General features: G+C 47.2%; 1 protein-coding gene and 1 pseudogene across 1 annotated transcript in view; one reads left to right on the top strand and one right to left on the bottom strand.

Annotated features, from left to right (window-relative positions):
- Window positions 1-16,895, top strand: part of SYTL5 (synaptotagmin like 5) — a 92,793-nt gene that overhangs the window by 15,244 nt on the left and 60,654 nt on the right. The gene's annotated exons all lie outside the window — the stretch shown is intronic.
- On the bottom strand, window positions 11,308-15,942 carry LOC127382723 (nuclear factor 7, ovary-like; annotated as a pseudogene).

Here is a 16,895-nt window from a genome sequence, read left to right as displayed (position 1 = left end):
AATTTGTATCTTCCGTTGCATCCTAGAAAGTCACCTTCAGTTTGGAGCACTTTCCATGCAGTGAACCATTGTGCAGCTTTGAACTTCACTCCTCCAGCCCTGTGCCTGGCTGCTGCTTGCTAGCCCCTGTTGAAGACTGTGCTGCCAAGTCTCTGCTCTTGCTTTTTGTGCAAATGAGACTGAAGCCAGACAGTCAGTTCAGCACTGGCAACTTCAGCTGCATGTCCTTGTCTCAGGAGAGATACATCTGAGGCACTGGATGGGCTGTGCTGAGAGGGCAAAGAATTTTAAAATTGTGAAGAAGACTATCCCACATGTTCCCTTCATTTATTGAACAGTATTTTTGGAGGAATCTGTCACTTTTCTTTGCTTGTTTTACAGCGTATGAAAAAGGATGCGAATCCTGTGTATGCTGCTGTCAGGCAGTCTAATCGGGCTTTTGCTGCAGTTGCTCATTGGATTTATTGGGGCCCTAGGAGATCAGACAGCAGCATGCAGTTCTTTTCTCACTGATCTAAGCTTTGGTCCTCACTCATAGCTTATTTGCATGGCTGCTTGTCACAGACTTTGTGCTATTACGTTGAGCCATCTTGGATAGACACGTCACATACTCCACTGCCTCCTCTGCCCTGCTGAAAGTGTTGCTCAGGACTCTGATGGCTGATGCACAACAGCAGTGTGACCTGTGAAAGTAAGATTACATTTTCTAATTAGATTTTTGTGTTTGCTTTTGTTGTTTTGTTTCATTTTGTTTGTTTGTTTAATTTGGAAACTGATAGGCTTACAACTGCAGACTTGCCAGCAATGTTCATTTTGAGGTAGACGTGCTGGCACAATGCACTGATGCATTTCATGGCAAGATCTAAGCAAAATGTTAACTTTATTTGCTATTTGTGGAGAAAAACACTGTAGCATTGTATTTAATAAAGAGCAAAACAAGGCAAGACTCCAAGCTCATTCCACTTTCTGATGAAGCTGGTTTTATCTTCTAGTGGGTTCCTGGACAAGTGTCCTTGTGAACAGCTCATTTTATACTGCAAAAAAGAAGCAGAGTGCATTTACTCATGTGTTTTGTATGCCTGCGATTGAGGTAGTCATGCTGCATCCTCTTTATAGTCAGTGGAGAGAAATGGATGCTACTAGACAAGGATTCCTCTAACCTTTTAAAAATCTTCGCATGAAGTTGAGGTGAGTCATGCCCTAGAAATGCCTGTTTCTCTCTGTTGCTTATAGAGTCAGGCTGGGATGATGAGGTCAGAATAAATAACAGGGATCACAGAATAGAATCATAGAATGGTTTGAGTTGGAAAGGACCTTTGAAGATCATCTAGTCCAATATCCACCCCCAGCCTCCCTGCCTTTAGGGCAGATGATTCCCCTAAAGAATTTTCACACCTGTGCAGAAAGAGGTTAGCTAATGTATGAGTATGTACTTTGGTGTGCATGAAGACAAACCTATTTCTTTTCATTTAAACTGGAATCCAGTTGCTTTGCTAAATCAAATAGAAAGTTATAATCATACATAGTGGATTATGAGTGTCACAACACCATACTGTTGTTGCAGAAAAGCAAATGAGCACCTAGCATCTAACATGCTGAAAAAATGGAGGACTGCATTTCTTACCTCCGTACACACAGATGCCACACATGCATTTCCTCATTCAAGTCACTCACATGCAAGGTTTGGGGTTTTCTTCTCTCCATACCCAAAGAGCCTTTCAGTGACTTGCATGCTTTTCCAAATTGCTGCTCTTGGCAGCCTGGCTACAGTTTCTCAGCAAGCTTCCTGCAGCCCTCTTGCAAAGCTTAGGGATCATTCCATTTTTCTTCCTTCATGAAGAAGGCAAAGTCAATGACAGAATTTTATCAAGTGGACTAAACCTCGTATTGATAGTAATTTCATTTTTCTGCAAAATGAAATCTTTGATAAAGTCAAGGCACCTTTGGAGTGCTCTTAATTCAGCTAGTTAGGAGAACATGTGAACTTTAAGACTTACAAACAAGTTTCTGTTGAAATTTTTTGAAGAATCCTCATCCATTTCTATGGAACATACCTGGTGGTGTTTTCTGGTAAGAAACTTCTGTTGGGGAAAAATAGAATCAAGCAACCCTACTGATATTTCTGTGAATTACTTGCTGCAGATAAAAGAAACATACTTTTTTTTTTTTTTTTTTGTGAGAACATCTTGTTCAGTAATGAAAATCATCCTCTTGTTTTACCATGCATTTTCTATTTCATGTCTCATGAAGCTTTCTGTAACAGTGCTGCAGTACAGGCAACACCTCAGGATCTCACACACAGTTAGACATGATGGTTGCAGCCTCAAGTCCCAGTGAACAGAGGAGAGGGTGTTGAAGGAGGATGCAGATAGATCGTGCCTAGATCATGAAGCAGCAGCTGCTGACCAGTAACAGAGATTATAGTGTCTTTCAAGTGTCCTGGGTCTGCTAGTTCATTCCTATCCTATGCATCTTGGTGTCAAATGCAATCATGTTATAACGTAGTAGGTATTCATTTAACTTCTCTTAAACTCCGTCTGTTGAGAGTTGTAAGAAATGCTGGCGATTAGAAAGGAAGGTTAGGAAATTTCCTGGCATGGTACTTGCTTTCTGTTTCTAAGAGAGCTCAATATCAATAAATTATTTCTTGCCCCCAAATGCCATGCCTATTTTAATGTGGGGAAAGAGTGCTACGAATTTTAAAAAGTAAACAGTTGATAAACTTTCTTCAACTTGCCATAGTTAAATTTCATAACTGAGAGTCATGATTAAAGGTAGATATCTCTAAATATCAAACAAAAATTACATAAGGTGCATATTAGGACTTGGCTTACAACTGTGTATAAATCTGTTCTATTTTAGATCTCAGTTCACTGCTTTTCTTCCATCTAATCACAGAAGGTACAGAGCCACAGGGAATAACTTAAAAGTAAGAAGGTAAAGTTCAGTATTGAGTGAATACTGCCTTCATACACACTGTGACTAAGCAATAAGAATGAGATGACTCAAGCCTTAAGTCATATTTTCATGGGTGATTAACATTGCACAGATGTTCTTTCTTGACAATAGCAGAAATATTTCTCCTTCATTCATCCTCTGGTCTGGATCTCATTGGTTTAATTTTGCAAGCTGACGCATTGAATTTTATTTCCAGTCTTGTCCTGGGAGTTACCATCTTTTCTGGCTAAATGATCAGCCAGGAAAGTGAACCATGTTTACTAAGTGATGAGCAAGACAAAAAAAAGGTTGCCACCCTGTGTGTTCTCACTCCTTGCCTCCTGCTTATAACTATGTTAGCTAAAGCAGTGTAACAAAGAGAAGGTTATTAGGTATTTTTTTATTCCAAAGCATCAACTAAGGGGTTAAATGATCTCATTGTTCCGTAGGATCTCTGGGGAGCGTGGGCTTGTGTTCTCAAGTGAACGCCGTGTGGTGTGCTCTCTACCTCTGGTCTGTTCTGCACTTGCTCCCCTGCCTGCACACATGCTGCCTTTCTCCTGGCACAGCGCGCTTGAAAAATGACACAAGGTTGTTGGGGTAGCAGCTAACAGGTGTACTCCTTAGGGAGCTTTCACTGGGCAGTGGTGTTCCCTGTAGCATGCAATATGTAACCTGATTGTTTGGGCATCTGTGTGAACCTAAAATTCTAAAGCCAGAAAATAGAAAATGTCTTTTTTATTATTTTCAAGATTCTTTTTCATGTTACTTGAAGATTTTTATAAGGGCTGAAAATCAAGTAGGGGAAGACCTGTGGTAGGAGCATGGTTTAATGAGTGCTCAGACCAGCCATGCTGAGCTTAGTCTTAACTCTAATTTGTATAATCAGGCATGTTAATTTACTGCTTTCTTACACAGTGTCATGGTCTAAACCCAGCCAACAACTAAGTCCCACACAGCCACTCACTCACTTCTCCATGGCAGAAAAGAGGGGAGATGGGAAAAGTGAGAAAACTTGTGGGTTGAGATGAAGTTTAACAGGTGAAGCACAAGCTGCACACACAGGCAAAGCAGGACAAGGAATCATTCACCACTTCCAATGGTCAGGCAGATGTTCAGCCATCCCCAGGACAGCAGGGCTCCATCACACGTAACAGTTACTGACAAGATGAACGTCACTCTGAGCATCCCCCTCTTCCTTCTTGCCCCAGCTTTACATGCTGAGCATGATATCAAATGGTGTGGAATATCCCTTTGGCCAGTTGGGGTCAGCAGTCCCAGCTGGTGTCCCCTCCCAGCTTCTTGTGCATCCCCAGCCCTCTCACTGGTGGGGTGGCATGAGAAGCAGAAAAGGCCTTGAGGCTGTGTAAGTGCTGCTCAGCAATGACTAAAACGTCTCTGTATTATCAACCCTGTTCTCATCACAAATGCAAAACATAGCCCAATACCAGATATTATGAAGAAAATTATCCCTGCCAAAACCAGCACATGCTGTAAGGTGGAAAACTTCATAAACTTACGGACCTTAAACGTTATTGCTTTAGTCTTTAAACAATTACAAATTTGGTTTGGAAATATTATTGTGTTAGTGCTATATACTAGTAGATATATCTTGAAGACATTGGCTGTGGCTGGAGAGAAGTCTGCAATCCTGTAGGTATATGACAGCTTTGCTAAAACATTTTTAGAAAGCAGGAATTGTGCTTGACCTAAAAAATGAACTGCTTCTGAATCTGTTGTTTTTGTTTGATTAATGAATCTGAGTTTTTCTGATTACTATGAAGTCAAATATACTACATGACTTGGAGTGATAGACTTGAAGAATCAGAGTTTCAGGTTTTTTCTGTTTGTATTCATTCCAGTGCTCTGATAAACATTTATATCATGGTATTCTGTGCTTTTAACATATCTTCAAACAATTGCCACTCATACATGACCCTTTCTTAAATGCAATACATGATTTTCCAGTTAATAAATCTCCCAGCTTTTCTATCTAAAGATCTTTGAAGTTTGTTCTTAGTCAGAGAATCTGCTTACTATTTGCATTGTAATACTGGCTAGAGCTCTCGGTTTTATCCATGTGCCATTAACTGAGATCAGAGTCAACAAATGTGGTTTGGTTTTCTTTTCTTGGTACTTGATTTCAGTGTCTTACATCTTCCTTACCTTGTAAATGTAGTGACTTGTGCAACAAGCATTTCCTGGTGCTTCAGTACCTGCTGGCACTCGGTTTGCTTTCCTGGGCGTATGCACTCTGCAAACACATTGTTGAGAAGTGAAGCTGGTTTTTCTTGCTCCTGTATGTGGCATTCTGCAAGCAGTGTGCTTAAGTTAAAGCAGGAGGAGAGATGAGTGTGCCAGTACACTGTCAATATGCTAAGCTTTACATTTGCTAAAGGTTCTTGGTATGATAAGAACCCTTCTATGTCTTTCTGTTATTTTATTAGGCTTAATGTTGGCAGTCCTTCCCTTCCATTCTCCAGCATAGGCTTGCATAGAGCTGTGGGCCTTAGAAAAGATAGAAGGGAACTGTGGACATGGACCATGTTTTGGTGGCTACCTAGTGATGACATCTTAGTTTTGAATTTTATTTCAAACCCCCATGTGAATGATCTCAGGATACACAGGACTCGTGTGCTTTAACCCGTGCATATGTGGTGTGTTGACACTGACTGGACACCAGGTGCCTACCAAAGCTGCTCTGTCACTCCCCTCCTCAGCTGGACAGGGGAGAGAAAATATAACAAAAGGCTCCTGGGTAGAATTAAAGACAGAGAGATCATCCATCAGTTACTGTGACAGGCAAAATAGACTTGACTTGGGGAAATTAATTTATTACCAATGAAATCAGGGTAGGATAATGAGAAATAAAAGCTACATCTTAAACCACTTTCCCTGCACCCCTACCTTCTTCCTGGGCTCAACTTCAGTCCTCATTTTTTCTGCCTCCTCCCCCTCAGCAGCACAGGGGGACAGGGAATGGGGGTTGTGGTCGGTTTGTCACATGTTGTCTCTGCTGCTCCTTCCTCCTCAGGAGGAGAACTCCTCACACTCTTCTGCTCCAGCCTGAGGTCCCTCCCATGGGACACAGTTCTACATGAAATTCAATGAGTTCTTCTCACAGGCTGCAGTTCTTCAGGGACTGCTCCAGTGTGGGTCTCTTCCATGAGTTGTAGTCCTTCAGGAACAAACTGCTCCAGTGTGGCTCCTCCACTGGGTCACAAGTCCTGCCAGCAAACCTGCTCCAGGTTGGGCTCTGCTCTCCATGGCTCCACAGGTCCTACCAGGAGCCTGCTCCAGCATGAGCTTCCCACAGGGTCACAGCCTCCTTCAGGCATGCAGCTGCTTTGGCATGGGGTCCTCCATGGGCTGCAGGGTCACAGCCTGCCTCACCATGGTCTTCACCAGGGGCTGCAGGGGAATCTCTGCTCTGGCAGCTGGAGTACTTCCTCCCCCTCCTTCTTCACTGACCTTGGTGTCTGCAGACATGAAGTCTGCTGCAGTTGTGCTGGTTTTCCCCCCACTTTTGAGATACGCCATCCCAGAGGCGCTACCAGCATTGCTGACCCACCCGCCTTGGCTAGGGGCAGTCCATCTTGGAGCCGTCTAGCATTGGATCTGTTGGACACAGGAGAAGCTTCTAGCAGCTTCTCACAGGAGCCACCCTTGTAACCCCCTGCTACTAAAACATTGCTGTGCAAATCCAATAGGAAATGTGCCTCTTTTCAAGTTGACTATCAAAGCTGGGTGCATTAGATCCAGATTCAGCAGGCTGTGATCCATAGTACCAGCACTTAGTTTGGAGGTGAGAACTCTGGCCTCCTCAAGCATGAATAAGAGGCATCAGTGCCATCAGTCCTCCTGATGATTTTCAAACTTTGCCCTTGTGCCTTATGCTGCTTTGGTTTGGACAGTGGTTGGCACCTTTTCAAGAGCCAATATATCCCTGCTTCTTGTGTGGCAAAAGTCAGAGTCCACCACATTTGGCTATTGTTGGTAGGAATATCTTTACCAGTATGGAAACACTGTTTGTGCCTGTCCCAGATACACCCATGCCAATACGTATGTAGAGTGCAGACCACACTTCTCTCTGCTGGCAAAGTCTTTCCCACCAGCAGCATGTGAATACTCTGTCACTCAAGCGATGTGAGGTGATGCCATGGTTCCCATACCACTGCAGTCCGTGCACATGGAAATGGTGCCTCTGTTGCTGAGTTACTAAATTGTTCCATGTACTGGTTCTGGCTAAGTAAACATAATGGCTCAGCAGTGGGAGTAATTTCTTGCATAAAGCAGTTTGATAATAGTGCCATTGAAGAAAAGAGGATAATTCCTCTTGCTTCCTTTCAGCTCTGTTGCTGTCTATCAGGGACAGGGTGCCTCTCCTCCTTTCTGAGGAGATGGGGGAGAGATGAGGAATAAATCATTTTGGAGTGCAGATGAAGCTGTTGATTTGCTGGGTTCAGGAGGACACGTGCAGCAGTGACAGTAGTGGTCACTGCACCTGTGGCCACTACAGATGTAGCTGATGGCAGTGGATTCATTCACTGTGCATCCTATAGCTCCGAACTAAGTTCCCTCACAGAGGTTCATTTCTGGGGTTGCTGTATTTCCAGTTGTCACAAGCAGCTGTGCTAGCAGTTAGGGGAAAAAAAAGCATGTTTTTCCCTTCATGTTATTATTCAGTACTAATTTTATGAGAGCTGTCACGTGCTAACAACTCTGTTATATCTAACATATCCTCCCCCAACAATAGCTTCAGAGAGACTCCATTCTACAAATCCCTTTCCACAGGGAGAAGTGGAGAATGCATGGAGATAATCCCAGTAAGCAGGTCTTCTATGCCTTTTCATGAGACAAGGGAAAACAACCACATACATACTTTCTTGCCATTGTATCACTTTATTCTTCCTCCTTTACTAGTTCCTTTGCAAGTCCAGTGTTGGATTGTTGCATTACTCTGACTTAAGAAATTAATGTTCTATCTACAAATTGAATGTTGATTAGAACTAAGCCCTTCTTATTAGGGGGCTTTGCCTTTTTTCATGTGTCCTAATCTGCATTTTAGTGTTCACCAGATGCTCTGTTGTGTGAAATCTTCACTCAGTTTAGGATGAAAAAACTGAATTTCCTAACCAGCCACAAGGCTGCTTAATAAAATATCAACAGTCTGTTAAAATGATCATTGTTGCTTTCTAAAAGCTGTCTGGCTTCACTTGTTTTTAAACCCTAAATTAGTTCCTAATTCAGCTTTTGTCAGCAGATTTACTCTTTATTCTGGACTATTTAGGGAGAGAGCACAAAGTAGTGCAGGAAAGGAAAAGCACCAATTTTCCTATTAAATCTTAATGTGAAATACAGGCACGGTGTCTAATCATGTGTTGTCTACAGCAGGGAAATCTTAAGTGGTACTTTGTAAAAAAACGTTTCTCATTACTTGTTTCCTTTTCCATAGACAAGGGGCTCCTGCTGGTTTTGCTATCACCATTCGTTTTGTTTACCAACCACATGTCTAACAGAAATGCCCACCACTTACCTTAGGAGGCATGGGAGCTAAACCAGATGGTTTCCTGCTGTGAGGCAGGGGTATTTTGGTACCACTTGTACCAGCACATGACAGAATGAAGGCAGCTTTATTAGAGTTTAAACACAGAATTTGTCTGATCAGGCAGGAGTGAAGTAGGATGCAGGGACAAGGGATTTATTTATTTATTTTTTCACTAGATCTTCTCCATGTAGGGTAAAGCTACTTGCATGATCCTCAGTCCTAAAAGATAACCTTGCAAAAACCAGAGAATGCTTTTGGTTGGAAAAGTCCACCACTAAACCATGTCCCTAAGCACCACATCTACACATCTTTTAAATACCTCCAGTGACTTCACCACTTCCTTGAGCAGCCTGTTCAAATGCTTCATGAGTAGCATTACCTACGAACTGGAAAACTTGGCTTATGTAAAGTTAACCTCTGCTAGTACTTCAGCTGACTGGGGTAGAGAATAGTATCTAGGTAGAGGTTGTGAGTGTAACGTAATGTGTAAACAAATATGAGCTTTTCTTGAGATATTTGCTGAAGTTTCAGCAGCTAGGCACTGTCTGGTTAGGAAATCTGTTTTTTTTTAGTAGCAATTTCATAGTGCAGAGGAAAAGCTGGAAGGTCAGGTGGGTCTGAGTCTTAATGTCAATTGGCTGGTTGGCACACATATGTTTGATAGCTTGTGGACAGAAAAACTGAGCTACTTTAGCATCTGATACGTCACTGTAGCCCTGAACACAAAAGCTGTATTGCTGATGTGCTGGGTGTCATGCTGGAGACTGTACTCCCCCACCAAAGCACGAAGGGAAATTTGAGGATGCTGGTTTTGCAGACTGTCATTGATGGGTTTTATGTCTTGCTAATACTGAGTATGAGATCATTAAACAGGCTGCCATCCTGGCTAATTAGGAGAATAATTTTGTTCTAAGTAGTTGTGCTCTGGAGCATACATATTTGATCCCATGCTCCGGGTGTCAAATGAAATAATGGGATCCCCAGTTATGGCATGTCACCTTATGAATCTGGGATTTCCTATGTGGCTCCCTATATTGAAAGAAAAAACTTCTAGGACATTCGAAGATAGGCAATATGCTTAGCCAAAGGGAATTTTTGTAGCTTTTTGGATAATCTGATAGTAGTATTAACCACTTTAGTGTTAAAAGAAAAATGCTCAGAAATATGACCAATGTCAAATTCATCTTTTGAAGTGGTTTTTCGTCTTCCCTGAATTCCCAGTACCAGAATACACTTACAGAGTAAAGTGTTCTTGTCAGGCTGCTTGTTGTACCACTACACTGTTTTTCTGCAAAAACCCTAGTTACCTGTAGTGCATCATCAAGGCAATAATGGTGTCAGAGACCATTTTTTACATTTTTGCTGTCCTAAATGTCTAATCTGTCTTCTTAACCTCTTGGTTTTCCGTTTTTCAATAAAACTCATTTTTTTCTCAACTGAAAAAGGTAAATGCCTGTCAGAATAATGCTATGTGTCACCTATGGTACCTCTGCAAGGAAAACTTGTCAGCAGAAGTTTGGAGTACTTTGACTAGCCAAGCAATTTAGCTTATTCTCTGACTGCTCATCTTGGCTCTGTGAGTTTTATGCTGATGCCCCATGCCCCCTAGCCCATCAGTGTTAGGATCTTGTTGGGATAAAAGTACTGTACTAACCAGGCATTTTGCTTGGCAGCTGAGGAAAGAAGCTAGCCTTCTTGGTAGTAACAAAATACAATTCACAGGTTAGATTTCTTCCTTTTGCTTACAAGTAGCTTGGCCTTATAGTATTAATAGAAACAGCATTTTCAAGAATTTAAGAATAAACATAATGGTCTAGTATTTTATTTTTTTCATTAAAACAAATACAGATTATAAAAGTAAGTTTTTTCCATGTATGTTTCTGTGAAATGGCTTTTATATGTTTAAGATGAGGCCAGAAGAGGCTGGATCTTACAACTCAAGAGCCTAAAGCTGGGGATGGGCTCAATACAAACCTCCCCACCCCACAGGACCCTTAAACCCTCCACCTTGGTCCTAAACAGCACAACCTGGGGTGGGGGGCAAGCAAAAGGCCAAGAGCCACTGAGAGATGTACTCCAAGGAACAGACCAGGTAAGAGCAGCAGGTCTCCTGTGCCTCCTGTGCTGCAAGAGGAAGGAAGGAGCCCAGGCTGGGGGGCTGCCCTGTGCCTTCAGGCTGTGCTACACTCCACTGCAATAGTTCCCCCCTACCCCAAACATGCAAGCCCAGCAGACAGTGATATTTCTAATGAACTTTACTGGTGATGGAGTAGCAGCAAGGCAGCGCTACAAGCTCCGGGCTGCGGTGGGTCCCACACCGAGCACCGAGCTCCCTCTGCTGCCAGTCTGGAGCCCTTCCCCACGCCAGAGCCCTCCTTTCCCATGAAGGTCTTCGAGCAGAGGAAGCTCACAGAGCTGTGAAGAGGCACCTGATGGTGCTCCAGGACCACTGCCTTCCTCCACAGGGTTTATGGGTGGGAGTGTGGAAGGTGCAAGCAACCTGCAGCCACCTTCACTGCAGCCCTGTGGCTGCAGTTACTGCACCATGCAATGCTCAGGCATGGAAGGTTGGTCGTTTTTTGAGGGCTGCCAGGCACCTCCAGGAATGCAATGTGGCACCCACAGCCCATAGCACAGAGAAGGGAGGGCAGACAGGAGCTACGAAGAGACTCATCGCCCTCCTTCCTCCCGAAACTGAAATCAAACGAACTCCTCCAACACTCACCAGGTCCACGTGTGCAGAACTGGTGTCCAGCATAGCCCCAGGCAGTGACCAGGAGCCAGGCTTAGTGTCCCCAAAGCACCCTACTCCTCCTTGTCCCTCACAGGGTGAGGCGGCAAAGGTACATGGGCACCATGTTTTCCCTCCCATCGCTGAAGCAGGTGCTGAAGAAGGAGCAGTATCTCTCTGCAGAGACTTGGTGGAAGGTGAAGAGGTGGGACATCTCCTCAGCATTGAAGAAGGCAACAATGCCCTCCTGGCAGTTCAGAAAGACCTCCACTTTCTGAGGAGGCTGACAGGAAATCAGGCACACCCAGGGGGTGGTGGTGGCCCAGTACTCTGCCCTGTTCCACAGGTGAAGGGTCCAGTAGCCACTCTCTGGGCACAGCTTGACCTTCGCTGCTCAGTCCACATCCTCGTCAGCCTGGTCCCACTTGGTTTTGGTGCCCACCCAGACCTCCCAGTAGGGCCAGCTGCTGTGAAAGGTCTGTGAGCTCAGGATGTTGATGCACTGAAGGAAGCGCTGGGGGCTGCTGGGGACAGCATAGGCTCAATTCTTCTCTGTCACCCCTGTCAGTTCCCTGGAGAAGACCAGGCTGGGGTGAGCTGATTCAGGGTCGAAGGTGAGCAGGGCAGGAGCTGTGGAGACATGGCACTTTACTGGTTGCATATTCCCTCTGCAGAGCATCCCCAGCCCCACCAGCACATCCATCCTTCCCCACCCACCTGCTCACCAGGGCAGATGGACTGCAGCATCTGCCTCCAGAAGATGTACTGCAAGGAGCCACCACGGCTGTCCCCGTAGCACTCCGGGCCGAAGGCAGGCTGGGTGGTCTCAACATGCCCTGAGGGCCTATGGCAGAGAGTCCACCCCTCTGCTGGGCCACCAGTGAGGCACGAGGGAGGAGCACTCAGGCCTGCAGCACGCTAATGGCTGTGACAGGTCTTGGTCACAAACCTCCCTGGCAGCTGCCTGCTCCCCCTGATGCAGCGGTGCCCCGGCGCAGCGGGTGGCTCGGGGCAGAGGTGCTGTGGACAGGTCTGGCAGCACCACTGGGTGAGCCGTGACTCACAGCACAGCAGCACCCCGCACAGCCAAGCAGGATTCCCTCCCATCTGGGAGTTCTGCCCCTTGGTTACTTGCAGCCTCAAAGCTGCACCTTGGGGTCAGTTTTGCAGCTTCGCAAGTTTTAAGAAGCTAAGAAAGGGCAGGGAGAAGCAAAGGCACCCAAAGCCTGTGGTATCGGCCTTGCTCCCCCTCGAAGCATGCATGGCTCCTGCACCCATTCCAAACCAGCATGTCTCCTCCACCAACTCATCCAGCCCAGCTGTCTTGACATGCATGCTCCATGGGGACAGCATCCAACATGTGCTGGGGACCAGCCCCCACCTAGCACAGCACCAGCTGCTCACTGAGCAATTTGTGATGCTTCTAAAACTTGAAATCCCTTCCCCTTGTGGTCCCAGCCAGGGACAGAGATAAGCTCCTGAAAAGGGAGTCAGCTTCTTTCACGTCAGACACGTACCTGATATCCAGGTTCTCCACCTGCAGTGAGGAGCAGAGAGAATTAGCAGCCACTGTCTGTAATTCATGCAGCTGCACAAATAAGCTCCCTGTCCTGCCTCCTGTTGTCATGAAGCACAGAGAGAGGAAACCAACTTGCCAGGACCCCCACCTTGGGGGAAACTGCCTGGGCACCGGGGCCACGGCAATTTCACAGGGGTGACAGAGAAGGACGAAGGCTCTGAAGACCTACCACATCCCAGAGATTGCCATATCCCTTGTGGCTAAAGCTTCCATACTCCACAGGTTTGGGTAGATGATCCAGAGGGATGGCAGTGAGACCAATATCCAGGTACAGCCTAGTGCCATCATCTACGACTCTCCCCATCCTGAATTCAGATAGTGAAACATCCCACAGCCTCCTACCAGCCAAGCAAGCTCACCTCCAGCAATGATACCTCTTCCATCATGCTCAGGGCCTGTTCTATGCCCTCTGTGTCCCTCTGCAGCACTGACACCCCCTCCTCCAGATGCTGCATGTCCCCATGCAGCTGTGCCAGCAACTGCTCTTCCTTTTCACCCAGCTCTGCCAGCATAGCTCTCTCCTCTTCCTCCAGGATCTGATGAAGGTGGGCAAACTCTGCCCAGATCTTGACATTCAGCTCCCCAGACACCTTCTAAGCAGAGGATGAGTCTGGCAGCTAAAACACACAAGTAGATGCACAGGATGGCTGGGCCCATTACTTTGCTTACAGGATCCTGGAAATCAGAGAGTCTCAGACATACTCAACTTTTGGAATGGAGAACAGGACACAGGGACAACTTTCAAGGCTGCAGAGCCAAAGGGGAAAAAAACAACCCAAAACCTAAGCCCTACCAATGGCTTGGTCACCTTAACTAGAAATCCTTGCACACAGGCACAGTGGGAACCTGCAGCCCTCTCCCACACCACCAGGAATTTGCCTGTGTGCAAGACTGGAGCTCTTCTGCTTTTCTGGAGCTGCACTCAGCTGTTCAGGGTAGTTAGGATTTATTTCACAACATGCCAGACCCTGGGCAGAGCTGCCCAACACTGGTAAGTTGCTCTTCTATGATGCCTCTGTCTCTCAGGGCTCCTGTTTGTATGGGAGAGACAGGGGAGCTACACAAACTAATCTCTATAGTTAAGGCTGATAAGATCCCATTCAGCTCTTTTCAGAGGTCACTTTTTTCCAGTTGTTTAGTTGGCCAGAAAACCTTGTGGTGCTCGCTGCCTGCCTATTTACAAGAGACAGCCAGTTATTCTTTTTCCCACCAGTCTTTAAGCTTTTAATCTCTTAAGTGCAACCTTAGCCCTCATTTTCTTGAGGAGCACTTCCTGACACACACATCTCTCTTAACCAGCAGGAGACCCATCTCCCCAGTCCACCTGAAGCTCCACCAGCCCACATGGTGCCTCAGCCTCCCTTTGCTCTACCAGGTGTGGCACACCTAGCTTGTGCTGGCACACCAGAACTGCAGAGGATGTACATATGCTCCTCGTTTGGATCAGCAATTTTCTCCTTTACTCTTGAAACACCCCTTAGCTCTGCCACTGCAAAGGGACATCAGATGCATGTGCTTATTTGCTAATACTTGTTCATTAGCCTCAAAGGTCTGTTCCAAATCTGGCAGTGGGATAAAGGCACAAGACAGTGCACACAGGAGGATCAGAGACTCTGGTCAGAAGGCAGTCTGCCATCAGTTTTATCTCACCTCTGAACTACTTCCAGTTTTCCTTCAACTCTACTTCTTTGGCTTTGAATACTTTTACATCACTTAAGGAGGAAGCACAGTCAGCTTGTGGCTGATATTGCTTCATTGAGCAGTGCCAAGTAGGCACTGGTGCCATTCAAGCCCAGAGAGAGCACTCAGGTTCCTCTCATCATCTCAGAGCTTCACAGTGAATCCAAATGACAAGGCCTCTGCTCTGCAGCATCAACATTGCTGTGGACCCAGTTCTTCCAGCTTTGCTGCCACCCCATCAGACACACAAGAGGATTTTAGAGCTTCCAGGAATTAACTCTCTCCTGAACTGGCAATGCTCCAGGGCCAGAGCAGGCTGCTCAGCCAGGAGCTCTCACCACTCATCCCGTCTCAGCTCTGCTGAACCAATGCACCTTCACTAACAAGCACTTAATGCCCCCTCCCAAAGCCTCCACTGAATACTCACTAGCCATGGGCTTTGGCATACACCTGGGGGAATTGGTTCAAGTCCCTACACAGTTATTTTTATAGAAAGCCAGGCTGTATTTCAGCAGAAGCACTATACAGACCCTCTATGAACACAAACTCAGAGGCTGTAGAGAATCAGCTGGCCCAGGGCATTACCGTCAGGCCACCTGCGTCACTCACTTCCTCTGTGAATTGTTCTCCATCTCCCTGCAAAGCCTCCTCCACGTGCTTCTGCAGGACCAAGGAAAAGAAGGTGAGGAGACCATTTCACTACTCTGCTGTGATTCAGGAGCAATCCCAGTTCCTGAGGCCAGGAACAGGATTTCTTATAAAGGCAGTAAGAAGAAGAGAACTATGTATGTGCACACATAATGAAATACATTTAAGACTGGGAGCTCTAGCCTGGGATATTTGTTTTCAGAAGGTTTAAACCCCATGTGCTGTGAACTGACTTGTGCATGACTGGACCTTGTAGCAGCCCTCAGCCCTGGCTGTGTGATCCCTACATGAGAAATCATCAGGCTGCAAATGGAAGTTGGGCACAGCAGTAAGGGAAACAAATGCAAGAAAACAAAGTGTCCAAAAGACAGGCAGCTGCAAGGAAAAAGGGAGAGGGAATGAATCAGAAAGAGACAGAAATGTCATGGCACGAGGGCCAGGTGAGGCACATGGGAGAAATGACTGGTAAGAAGGGGCTGGTGGGCTCATAGTGGCTGCACAGGGCTCACGTGGTGCCTTTCCCCTTCTCCCCAGCCTGGCAGAAGCCACTTACCTGCATCTTGTGCTGCTGCTCTGCAGCCACTGCACTGCACCTTCTCCAGCAGCCCTGCCAGCAGGTAGTGGGTGCAGAAGGCCCAGATGTGGAACCGGGCACTGGGAGCTGGAGGGGACATGGTCACAGCTCTCCCAGTACCCCTGGATGCAGGCCTTGCAGAAGTGGTGCATGCAGTCCAGCATGACAGGCTCGCTGAAGAGGTTGCAGCAGATGCCACAGGTCAGCTCCTCCCTACGGCTCCAGTCCTGGCTCCTGCCGGCCATCCCAGCTGGCCATAGAAAAATCACAGGCTAGAAAAGACCTTTAAACTCATTGAGTTCAACTGTAAACCCAACACTATCAAGCCCACCATCCAGCTGTGTCCCTAAATGAGACATCTACATGCCCTCCAAATACCTCCAGGGATGGTGACTCCACCACCCCGCAGGGGTGGCAGGCTCCAGTGGGCGACAACAAAGCCCAGCTCGGGATCCCACCCTGAGCCTCCTGCCACCACCAGCCCCAAAGCCCCTTCCCTCTGGGTCAGGGCACACTTCTGCCACAGCTCACGCTGGGCTCTGCAGGGTCCTCCGGGGCAGGGTTTGGTTACCAGACCTCGGGCAGGAGGCACAGGACCTGCCCAGATGCCACGCTGCTGTATCCAGCCCTGGAGAGCCCCGAACAGCAGGAATTAGGGTGAATTCCCACCACGGGGTCAGCCCCTTTGCTGAACAGCCGTTTCCTGTGACTTCAGCAAAACGACGCGCAGGGTCCAACACTGCCTGACCGTGCCCCCTGAGCAGGGCCCCGGGAAGGGGTGACCCGGCTCAGGGACAGACACCAGCTCGGGAAGCCGCGGGGTAACCCCAGAGCCCGGCCCGGGCTGGCGAGACCCTCTGCACCTCCCGGAGCCCGAGCCTGGGGGTGCACCCCCTGCTTCCCGGGTACGGCCCCGCAGTAGCCCCCGGGCTCAGGTCCCTGCATCCCCAGCACCCCCAGCCCGCCCCGCTCCGGGCAGTTCGCAGCCCTCGTACTCGTGCCCTCCGAACTTTCAGGCTCCGTCGCGCCCGCGAACTGACGCCCGGCACCTGCCCGCCCGCTCACTGGGCTGGGCCGGGAATGGGCGGGACAACGGCTCGGCACGGCTGGGCTCGGCACGGCTGGGCTCGGCACTGCACGGCTTGGCTCGGGTCGGCTCGGCACGGCTTGGCTTGGCACGGCACAGGGCTGCACTGCA

This window comes from Apus apus, chromosome 1 (assembly GCF_020740795.1).
Source record: "Apus apus isolate bApuApu2 chromosome 1, bApuApu2.pri.cur, whole genome shotgun sequence".
NCBI classification, from domain to species: domain Eukaryota; kingdom Metazoa; phylum Chordata; class Aves; order Apodiformes; family Apodidae; genus Apus; species Apus apus.
Note: the sequence above shows the minus strand (reverse complement) of the source record. Positions and strands in the feature narration are given on the sequence as shown.